The following is a 12,666-nucleotide window of genomic DNA, read 5'->3' as shown; positions in this document are numbered from 1 at the left end:
CATCATTGCAACATGTATTCTAATTAATAAAGTAGCAATTTACTTCAGATCTTAGCCTTTGGTTATTTTCTCAACCCATTTAAATGTAACCCCCAAATTCCTCACATTATGTAGTCATATATTTTGAAACTAGCACTAAACAAACATAGGGAAACAGTTAATCCAATAACATAACAATGTGTGTGTGTGCACCTAACCTGCTACATTTAATTAAATATTATAAATTTCTCTTGATAGCTAATTTTAGCATGTTAATAACAGTATTATTTTGAATACACACATATACCAGGCTAACACAAATACACACAAATATACATATCACAGGTAAAAAAATGAAATATCTATTTTCACTTGACCCTGAAATTAAGGCACCCTGTTGAGAAAAACATACAAAACATAAAAAAACTATGAGCAAATGAAACAGTGATAATTCAGAATTCTAGTTCTATTATTATCACACTTTACAGAGGCCATAGAATTGTCCTGGTCTTAATGGTATCATCTGTAAAATTAAGAGTTTCAAAAGTCCATTTCTGCTCTAAATATCATTTAACTGTTTAGTTCAGTGGAAATGTTTGGTGTTTTCAAATATAAAACTAATTAGTAAAATTCATCATAATAATAACACTGTGATACATTAAAACCTTTTTGGAATCTAATTTAGAATCTCCCTCTCACTTCTTCCCCCCGCCCCCCAGATTAAGTTTCCTTCCTTTTTCATTATGCTGATTATATAAGGGGCCTGCTGACTGTTTGAATGATGAAATAGGTACAGAGGAGGCAGTATGGCATACCAGAAACAATACTAAATCGGAAGTAGGGGTGCAGTATTACAGCTTTGACACCGCCTCCAATTAGTCCTGTGACCATTTAACATTCTGAGCATTATTATCCGATAAAAAATGATAATAACTGGCCAAAATGATCTTCATAATTTCTCCTCTAGCTTTAAAACTATAATTGACATATATGTATCTATGTGCATATATATGTATATAATTTATTTATGGAGGGCACTTTAAAAGGAATCTACCTGTAGCCGGAAAAATGCAAAGATGTTAATTACTTTGTGGCGCTATACTGACATCGTTTGGTAAGGTTTGGTTGATTGCAATTTGATGTGGAGATAGATAAATAGTGAGACAGTTAACTGTGTAAGTAGATAGAACAATCCAAATGTATTTATATCTGCCCAGACACTCATTTGGGTATGAAACTCATATTTATGAGAAAAAAAAAGTTAATAAGAAAAAAAGGAGACTGTGTCAAGTTCAAAGCCCAAATATTTTAATAACACCAATTATATATTTAAATTTTTAATAAAATATTTTATCTATAAAGTATTAAAATGCAAAGATGAGGCAGAGAAGACTGGCTCGCGGACATTCCAAAATGATGAACGAGCTATGCACTCCTCCGACAATAAGCAACAAGAAAAGGGATTGGGGAAATCAAGCCTAGAAAGTTCCCTGAAAGCAAAAAACAAATAAACATTTAAAACCCCAACGAAAAATGACTCTGGTAACACATCAGATCTGGTTGCAATTTGACTTGGCGCTCCGATAATACTGGATTTCGGTAGTCTGGTGTCAGGATGGTGCAGGAATATATATGCCAGAAGAGCTATCTTTTTAAGAAAAAATTGCAAGAAGCAGTCCTGTTCCTGAGATTGTATTACGGACACAGGCGGATTAGATTGGGCTGATTACCTTAGCCTTGAAACAGAGAGTCTTTCTGCCCTGCGGGGGAGGGGACGCCTTTCAAGCAAAGCCCTCCTCTCGGATGCGCCCTCCCCTCGCATTCACTTGCAAATCGCTGTGTGCTCGCAGAAGCCAGCGCTTCCCCAGTCTCTAACCTTCCCATGGCGAGTGCTGCAGCTCTATCAGCAGAACCTTTCTCTCCGTGTGAGGAAGAGCTTTTTTCCCCCCTTTCCTTTTTTTTTTTTTTTTTTTCCTTTCCCCTTAATCAGAAGCACTGAATGAAAGCCAATCAGAAAGAGAGCTCGCCCCCGTTTTCTTCGGTTCCCTGCTGTCCAGAGTTAAAAGTGATGCTGAGAAAGAGCTTGAGTTAGATTGAAGTAGAATCAGTGATAGAAAATAACAGCCGAAAACAAACAAAAAAGGGACATAGTGACAATTTCTCCTGGGTTATTTTGACTGGAACCAACTTCCACTATCCAGAAGCTGATAAAAAAGGTAGGAACACTTCATTCACCTCTTTTCTTTTAACTCCCTTAAGGGATTTTTATATTCTTTCACTTGAGGGGTGGGGGGGAGAGGGAGGAGAGAAATGTTTGTTTTTAAGTTGTGTTTAGCAATTATTTCAAAATAATTATCTTTAGTACCTAAATAAATAAGCATACAACTCTATGTATTTAATTCTAGAAACAACTGCTTCGAATATCTATATAGGCAATGTAAAGCTGGATACATTATATATTATGCTCAACAGTGGGTCATGATATTAGAGTTTGTGAATTCATTCACTTGGAACAAATGCTAAAAAATATGTTATGAAGTGAATTTGTCATGCCCAGACATGTTCATCTTTATTTTAAAAATCAGTTCAAGAGATAACATTGTTGCTGTGAACTCTTAACATCATCTAACATTACTTTGCATTCCATATGAATGGATTCACTCTGCACTTATTCATAGTCCTAGTTCATTGTACGTTCAATATAAAGAGAAATGACAGGCAGAAGACAGATTCCTTGAAACTGCCAATGGTCACTAAGCATCTACATAAATACAATAGATTGACATTCATCAGAAATAGAATAGGCAGAATTCTTATTTTCAATTTTATATCTGAGTCAGAAGTATGGGGGGGAGAGGTAAAGAGAGGGAGAGTAAATGCATGTAGTCAGCAGTTGCAGCATTTATTGTTTCTGCTGCAATAAAATCCATATTTTATGTGGTGTTAAATTAATGCAGCATATTGCAAGTATAAATGCATGTCCCCAACAAGTAACTATTGATAACACTGTAAGTATGGGGAAAAGCAGTAGTCTGAAATTGTTTTTATGCCACTAAAATAAAAACCTACTGTCTCCTTATTATTAAAAAACGGGAGTCTACAGGTACAAAGACAAATATTGTTTTAAAAATGACCTATCATCTTTTGCTTTGGAAAAAACAGATCTGAAAAAAATTGTGGTCCTTCATTCCAGTAAAAGCTTCTATTATCCAAAACTGCACATCCATTACTTCTCAGCTCTTTGGAGATACATTATTTTTTCTCCTCTTTTTTTTTTTCTTGAAGATCTATATTAAAAATAATCTGTCCTTCTGATGTTGACAACTGTTATACTTCAATGCATATGTTAGTAGACTTTCTCCTTCCACACCATCCCCCTCTCTATCTTCCTTTAAAATGTAGCTACAAGAGCTTCTCTGTGGTGAATAACACTTGGCAAGAGTGTGCTCATTTTTTAGGTCTGGTATGGTGAGGATTTTTAATTAGTAGAACTTTCATGAAAACATTATGTCATTGACAGAGCCGTATGTTCATTTTTAGTTAAAGTGATGAAGAAGAAAGGAAGAGGTTATGTCCTAGAAACATAGGTAAATGCTAAGTTGCATAGATAATCTGGCCCCCTGCTCCCCCCAGTGTACTAAATGTGGCACATATGTATTCAATATGCAATGCATAAGGAAGGAATGGTTTATCTGGGGAGGGATGTGGTGAAGAGACTGGAGAGTGCACAAGTATAAACAGCGTGGATCTGTGCCTTAGGGACACATCAGATACAAACCCATTCTGATGATAAAAATATAAAGAAATGCTTCTTTCACTTTTTTTTTTTTTTTTGGCTGTGTTATTAAAGTATGAGTCAATGTCTGCTTTCATTAAATCAAATACTTCTTGGGTTTCAAATACTTGCTGCGAACAAATTGACTTCCCTGGTGAATGCATATGCCTTCCCTGACTCCAATCAAAGAATAGAACCATACACTTAAAGGTTTGGGGAAAAAAAACCGACAAACAAAACCAAAATCTCTGGGAAATGGGAAAAAAGAAGGTAAACTGTATGAGCATCCACCTACATATGCATATGTGTGAAGTCAGTGGTTAAATGGTTTGGTACCTGATTAATGCTCTAGGTGATGTTCCTTGATGTTTATAGAAACTGCTTCTTAATTAGAACAGTACTATGCAGGTAATCAATTGAATATTTCATTGTTAGATTTTTACCCACACTGTGGTTTTCTTTAAAAAAGAAAAAAGAGGATAAAAAATTGATTTTAATTTAGAGTGATATTTCTGACACATTATTTACAAAGTTAGTGTAATCTGGAAGAGGTATTTTTTTTTTCTCTTGTGAAAAATAGACTATTTGAAACTGAAAAGATTAATTTCAAAATATGTGACTCTTGCATAAAAAATAAGGTGAATTTCTTGACCGTTACTTAAGTTTTTATATAAACAAATAACTAAGGCACAGTATATACTATCTGGGGGGTTTCTGTGCTTATGACTGATTTTCTATGTTTCTTAACCTACTTTGCAGCAAGTGGTAACGTGTCTTACTGGAATATGTCATTTTTATACCAAATCATTCCACTAGGCTGCAGCACAGCAATAGTATTGGCTCTGATGATGCTGATTCAGCAGCAAAGTGAACCATATTCTTGTTAAGTGTTATTATCAGTAATAGTGTTTCATAGTAAGCAATTAATACAAATCAGTGATGTAAACCCAAGTACCTCTAGTATAGCCCTTGGGCATTAAAAGCATTAGCCACATTATATTCTTATTTCTACTATGCAAATTACATTCTAATACTGTTGTCACATTAGACGTACTTGTAAAATACTGAAATTATAAATAGAAAAACATAAAAATTATTTATGCCAATTATAAGTAATTTTGTGCAGATATTTGATCTCTAAATTTCAGGTCTATGTTTGAAAACTCTACTTTTGATTAACCCAACATATTATCTGGAATAGGGTTTCAAAAGAGACAATTTACTAACCATATTATATATTTAAGAGTCATGTCTGGAATAGATTGAAGTTAAAAACCAAGTAGCAAGAAAAATTTCCTCATCCTTCTTAGACTTATACTGAGCAATGGTAAAATTGATTAAGCATTATGCTAAGTACAATATATGGTTCCTATTATGATATTTTAAGGAGTAAAAAGAAGAGTACTTGGAACGACACCATAGATGCATATTTGAAAAACTGAAAGTTAGCACAGACAAATCTATTTTCCTTTTCTTGACACTCATACAGACCAATGAGTTCACAAAAGTATATTGTTTTGTCATAATTGCAATAATCTGAAATCTACAGAAAAAAAATACAAGTTCTAAATTTAAAAGAAAATCTGCCTTTTTTTTTCTAGTTGAAACCTTTAGATGATATTCACAAAGCATTCATATACTTTTCTGCATTTACCCCAATAAGTTCAACCTTCAAAATTACAGATTTTTTCTCATGTATAAGAACAAGAGACTATTTCAAACAATTACCAAGCAATGCCTGTTTTGTAAGATAACAATATCAGCTCTGGGTCACTTGTGCCCTCTTCTTTTCTGACTGTAGAGCAGTCTCACCTCACTTGACATTTTGGTATGAGCCCTTGAGCCCTTTTACAATCCAGTTGTTCTGTCTTTCTTGAATAGAAGGGCACCTAAAGCGTATAAGGCCATTTTGCTTTTCCCACACTTTTTTGTCATCATTCACTTGAACTAACTGTACACACATATTGTCAAACAGTAAGACCCATCACATTAAATTTTTAGATTTCTGGGAATGTATTATTCTTAAACAAATAATAACAGTGATAAGTTGAAATAATCTGACCTGTTTAAAAAATTTTAATACAACTTTTGCTCAACTCTATTATCAATGCAACTTCTCACAAAGAAGTAACTCTTTTTTTTTAAGAATGAAAGTGCTTTATTTTCATCAGTTTCTTTATATTTTTATCCTATTTCTTTCTTGCAATGTATGTGATGACCTATACGCTTTATGACTAAGAGACATTGGTTAAACATTAACCATATTGGAGTTGGAACTAAAGAAAGGGAAAGCTGCAAATTGAATAAGAAGGAGCAAAATAAAATCACATTTTACATCATTTTTGAAAGTGAAATGTAACATTCCTTCAAAATAATGCCTGCTTGTGGGAGGTTGAAATGCCTTCATATAAAAATCCCTTTCAGTGAAGGGATTCGTATCCTTAGAGAGTTTGTCAAAAAACATTATAAGCACTTTACCAAATCACGTGATTTCAATTTTCAATCTTTTATCAAGAAAGCAATCTTGATTCAACATACTCTTTATGAGGCAGTGATATAAATTAAAGTTAAATGACATTTCAAGCTTCAGGACAGAATTAAACAATAGACTATAAGATATAATACAACATTGCTTCACAACAGGAAATTCAGTATTAAGTGACATTTCTAAACACTTGAGAGCCCTGCTGGTCCCCATAAATTTAGCAGGTCGTATTCTCTCTCTCTCACTTCTACCCCATCTCTCTTTCTGTAAATCTGTGTCTATTTCCATCTCCCTCTCTTTTTTCCTTTCCTCTCCTTCCTCATTTAAAACAATTACAAAACCCCTTGAATAAATGTCCCATGTGCTTTTAAAAATATTACCCTATTGTAAAGTTATATTTCTGTAAATCTGGTGTTTTTTATGGCCAGTATTCTATCATCTGCCACATTATACATTATATTTATTGCATTAAACTTCACATTATGGCACAAAGTATATGACAATTGGCTAGAATCTATTCTTTTAAATGAAAGCAACTCTTTTATAAATGTTGTAATGCTGAGGCTTCTAAGGAGTTGAAATTGGCACCAGTGTAGTTTACTGCACTAGCAAGCCAAGTATGGGAATTCAGCATTTATTATTGAAATGACTCCTTCAAATTATCAGCATGTAGAATGTATAGACATGAATTATTATGCTCAATGCATAAGTTATTGATTAGGACTCTTTATTGATTTACTATAAGAGAGGATATTGAAATGGTTTGACAGAGCCCTGATTTTTAAAACAAACATAAATTACATGTTTCTGGAAAGCAATGTTTCACTAGACATGTTGATTCTTCTTTGCTGCAAGAAACACATATTACCAGTTTGGAATCTAAAAATGAAATCCGGTATATAATAAGGAAATGTCTATTTTAGAGATTGTGGAGTAAAGAACTACCATTGCTTTGTTTCCAGTTGGAAATTTGGGAAACAGAAACTATAGCAATAATTGAGGTAGCCATAATATGTAACAAAATGAAATAATCAATAAATTGAATACAGTAAATATTCTACCTTGAGTTATTCTGGGAATTCTCTCCATGGTTAATGTAATATGTATAAATACAAGAATTAAAGTTGAAATTCAATATCATTATCTGAGTAGATCAAAGGCAACCAATATATTTGCCTCAGTAATTGGAAAATTTAGAGTAAATCTTGTACATAATATTAATGTAAGCTTTTAAAATGTAACTGTTTTTCCTTTTGTAAAAATATAGCTCCACTCTCAATAAAATTAAGTCAAATAAACTTCCTTTGAAACCATTGTAAACTCTGGGATCTGAATTAAGGAATATTTTCATAATTATTAAAGCAAACTTCAAATTTAAATGAGGCACTCTAATGTTGCCAAATAATTTGACTTCTAAAGGTGAATTTTAAATTAATAGGCTCATTTTTTGATAGATTTGGAAATATTTAAACTACCTGAGGAATTTTAAGGGTTTTGTGTTTCCATGTAAATCTTCAACCTCTAAAGTGTATTTATCAATTATTTTATTTACAATATTTCCCTTAAATAAACCAAAACATTAAAATTTTTATACCTCTAACTCAAGTGGTTTAAATCTATTGCGAATAAGATCAAAAACATGAATTACATACTTTCAAAACCAACAGTGTGGTGTTGATTTGCTTTAGTGGTGACCTGAAGAAAATAAACTGTTGGAGTAAAATATATGTCAACTTATTACATCCAATATGAAACTGATTATCCAATGATTATCTATTAGCTTAGCCAATGATAATGTATTTTCTTTTCTTTTTTGACTTCTTCTTAAAGCATTATACATTGGGGGTTATTGCTACTCTGTAGTCTTGAACCGTATTTTGTCACCAGAGTAATTTTTCAATATGTACTCCCTGAAGAGTGAAAACCAGCAACATGCAGATTTATTCTGCCTGCATTTAGCTCCCTAAATTTGAATACTTCTCCATGAGTAGAAACTTACAGAAAAATCTTTATTTATCTACCCCCTCAACCAAGGCTTTAGTTATTCCTTTGGAAATTAGTTAAAAAATGAATCCTAAACACAGACATACATTTAGAGGCACTGTCACTTTGTCTATTTTTCCTTTTTTTTTTTTTCAGCTGCTGAGTGAAGAGTAGATGGTTTCTACACAATTTCTACACTAAATAAATTATTTCACCCCCTTCTGGATGTATGGAATTAAAAATGATCAATACAAACTCTACCTTTTCTGAGACTTTCTTCTCTTCTAGCTACTGTCTTTTAAAATATATATCCTAGTTTCAATGGTTAGTACTAGATAGTTCTACATAATATTTTAAAAATTAATTTATGAGCCTTCACTGACTTGAGAATAGATGTAAGTACTTGCTATCAATACTTTAAAAATGACAGAAATGAAATACTCCTAAAATCTAAGTTGAGAAAAATATTTAGTAATTTTTTTTCTCCCCTTGGAGTTAGATTAGCCATCATGATGGTGTATGAAATCTGAAATCCAGCCCAGTGGAGATGCGAAAATAGATGAATGGCAACCATAATCTTGACTTCAGAGCAATGAAATTAATCACTTTGCTTTGTAGGTAGAGGCTAGATCAAGCCTGTTTCTAGGTAGGTCCAAGAAGAAAAAAGTGTGGATGGGGGAGAGCCTTGTCCTTCATTGAAGCAAAAGGAAACGTTGCACAGGAACCACTGTTTCCAGAAACGCCCTCATGGAAATTTGAAATTTTTGATAGTACTTAGGGGCTGAGTACTTTGAGTTTAAAATTCACAATCATTAAATAACTCTCTTTTGATTTTAGGGTATCATATGTTGCTGTTTATTATTACATGTGTTATACTTTTTCTTTTGCAGTTTCCATTATTATTTAACTGATATCTTGGTATCTATACAACAATTTGCTCAAATTTTCTTTAGCTCCTAATTAATTTCACTCATTTTGGGAGAAGTTACTGTGAGCCATTCCCTTCTGTCACACCTGGAGATACGGGAATGAATTTAGTTCAAATTTTGTCCTTGAGAAGAGGCAGGTTCTAATCTGAGATATTCATAATTAAATATCATATAATTTACAATGGAAATATCAGTAGTTGTGTTCTAAATGTTTCCATTTTTATGAAATAGTAGTAGAATTAGATGGTAGAACATCATTGGGTGGTAATGTACTCCTCCACCTAACACAGTGTTAAGTTTTCATCTTCCATTAGAAATACTGCTGAAAAAAACCCTCAAAAGCATTTCATTCATTCACCCATTCTTTCATTCCTTCATTTGCCAAGTATTCTTTAAGTGCCTACCATAAGCCAGACACTGTGCAAGCATCCAGAAAGAAACTTGGGAAGAGAAAGAAAGAGAGAGAAACAAACAAAAGCCTCTGCTACTGTGAACCATTGTGTGAATAATCACGACTTGTTATATTCCAGCTTTGATAAATACAAGAAAGATAAGTATGAGGTGTGTTTAAAGTGACTAATACGGGGATCTAACTTATCTATATTTTTCAAGCTGTATCATTGCATTTACAGCCATACCACATCATTAAAGAAAATATCAGAGTTAGCAGTTTGGTTCAAGATACATTTTTGTGTAGCCTAAGATTTCTTCAGTCAACACCTGAGAATGGATTTTGAATGGATGTTTCCATTAGGAGCAACATTTTGGTTGGTGATATGTGGTGTACTTCAAATTGGCAACAGCCAATTATCATCTCGCAGACACGGGGAGCTATATGGTGTAAAGCAAGGGCCCAAAGCTGAGTATACCCATCCCCATCAAGAAACCTACAGAAAAATTATGTGTCAGGAGGCCAAATGTATCCCAAATTTCTATTGCTAATTTTTTTGTTTTCTTTCTTTTTTTAACTTATTTTAGATTCAGAGGTACATATGCAGGTTTGTTATATAGATATATTGTGTGTCACGGAGTTTGGTATACAGAAAATATTTATGAACAGGAGCTTCGTTGCTCATAAAGCAACGAAAATAAGCACTTCATAGAAGCCACTGTGTTTAAAACCTGGTCACTCTGGGAAAAAGACTCTTCTATATAATAGTCTGTTTTTGTGAGGACACTGGATGAAGGTCATGCTTAATAGGAGACTATACAGTGTTAAACCTACATTCTAGAAGCACTGAGATTTCCTTTCTTAGAAAATGCAATGACCCTAACCTAAGTGCTCTCACAAGGTCCTTTGACGGATAAAAGCATGGATCGTGGCACCAGAATGTCTAGATTTAAATCCTGGCTGTGCCACTTACCATATATTTCATATTTAATGTCACTTGTAGATTTTTCTATCTGTGAAATGGGGTTAATAATTATATTTACATAATAGGGCAATTGTCATGATTAAAATAAGCAATTACTATAATGTCTAACAACAATACCTAATACACAATAGGTGTTCTAGTGCTACCTAGTACTGTCATTGGTATTATTATTAGATGTTAATTCATATGACCTATGCTTTTTCATTAATATTGAGTGTGTTGTATTTTTACCACAGCATTTAATATCATTAGGGCTATAACTTTAAATTATTTAAATATTTTAACTTATGTAATGATTTTGTACTTGAAGTGAGAAATTCTTGGTGTTTTAAGTCTAATTCTCTCACTAATTCTGACAATGTAATAAATTCTTCATTCTGAATTTTGTTTTTGGAAAAATGGGAGTTTGAATCATAACATTTCCAGGTACACAGTTGATTTATCTATTATTATAATTGGAAAGGGCTCATAAGTCTATGATTGTAACTGGAAAGAGCTCCATATAAAACTTTTGTAAGTATATTCCTTCTCTAATGATTGTGAAAATGTCAGTTGCATAAAGACTTGAATGTAACCTGAAAACTTAAATTTCATTCTCAGAGAGGCATTGCATGAACTAGGAAATTATTGGATATGAATTTTGAAAATGATAGGAAAGACTCGAAACAGAGACAGAGGAGGAAAAAATCATAAGAAAGAGTGAGACTAACTGTTGTGAGGTCCATGAGCCACATAAACTCACTCAGGTGAAACATGAGCTATTTCTGAATACACTCTAGTAATGGTTCCTTTCACAGATTCTCCTTCTTGAGGTCAGAGTAATGAGAATAAGAAAAAGAATGATGAACAGAGGCAGTGCATTACAGAAATTATCCCATTAAAGTTTTGATACCTATAAATCTCAAGAATAATTCTGCAGTCTATATTACAAGCTGAAAGGTCAGTGGACTACTGATTTCCTAGACTAGGTCCCTGAAACTGTCTGATGAAGACATAGAACCTGCTGCAAAAATGTGAAAAATTTAACAAGTTTTATTTAGATCACTCATTCTCTTCATCCTTCACATTCAAGGGGATATGAAGATCAATTTGAAACTACTGTTTCGTTTTTTCTTTTTTTTTTTCCTTTTTGTGGCTCTATTTATATGTTAATTTAAAAAGCATCTGTGTTATCTGCTGAATCAGAGTCACAGTTATTGTTTTTCTAATCATCTTGATTAAATGCTGTGGCCATTTCATAGGATTCTTTTTTTTTCACAACTTCACTATAATATTTGGCAAAATAATTTGACCTCATGGCTTATTCATCAGGATGGCTAATTTAAAATATTCTATTAATATTATATACATTTTACATTTAGTACAATTGATCATCTAAATGTATGTATACTTTTATAACTGGACTTTACAAGGGCTAAAAACTTTGACATACTTTCTCTTTAATTTTCATATTCTTTAATCATAGTACAGACAAAGTTTGTTAACTTGCATCTATTTTGCTTTCATGTAGTTGGAAGTATTAGAGGAGAAATAAATTTTTAAAGCCCAAGAAATGGTTATTGAATAATTAATTATGCAGACTACTGAAATAGTCATTTCTTTTCAAAATCCTTCAAATTCTTTAAAGGTTTTCAACCATTTCATGTGTTGTTTTGAATGTCTGAAGTTTAAAACAATATAAATTAGGCTTCACAATGTCATCAGAGGGTTGAGATGAATTTACGTTTTTGAAGTATTGACCCATTTATAGGGTAAATAGCTGCTAATCTTTCTGGTAAATTTCTATTCACCTGTCCGGAGGGAAAATAACATATTTCGGTGTTGAGAGCCACCTTGTGGTCATGTTGAGAATTATCATTCTATAGTACACAATGTTTCTGGCTTTAGATGTTTTTCCAAGTGAACATTGCGCTTGAAAGCATTGAAACAGATGTGAATTTACACTAAGGGTTATAAGATGACATTGAAAATGAATCATTTTTAAATGAATGCCGTTTAATGTTTACATATTGACATGAATTATAGCAAATGTTGTTTTACAAAATCCGCATGAGATCTTTTAAACAATATTTTTGAGGCAAGATATCATTTTTAAACTAAAATATATTACTGTACAGTTACAAGTAAGCTCTAATGACT

At 32.7% G+C, this 12,666-nt stretch overlaps 1 protein-coding gene across 1 annotated transcript in view; it reads left to right on the top strand.

Moving 5' to 3' along the window:
- The first annotated feature begins 1,803 nt into the window (after positions 1 to 1,803).
- Positions 1,804 to 12,666, top strand: part of LOC117064974 (cadherin-10) — a 166,100-nt gene continuing 155,237 nt past the window's right edge. Inside the window, exon 1 of the mRNA XM_033179263.1 lies at positions 1,804 to 2,195. The gene's annotated coding sequence lies outside the window, so the exon portion shown is untranslated. The remainder of the gene's footprint in view (positions 2,196 to 12,666) is intronic.

Source organism: Trachypithecus francoisi, unplaced genomic scaffold (genome assembly GCF_009764315.1).
Source record: "Trachypithecus francoisi isolate TF-2019V2 unplaced genomic scaffold, Tfra_2.0 Lachesis_group2, whole genome shotgun sequence".
Classification (NCBI taxonomy): Eukaryota; Metazoa; Chordata; class Mammalia; order Primates; family Cercopithecidae; genus Trachypithecus; species Trachypithecus francoisi.
The sequence above is the reverse complement of the archived record's forward strand: the minus strand, read 5'-3'. Positions and strand labels throughout refer to the sequence as shown.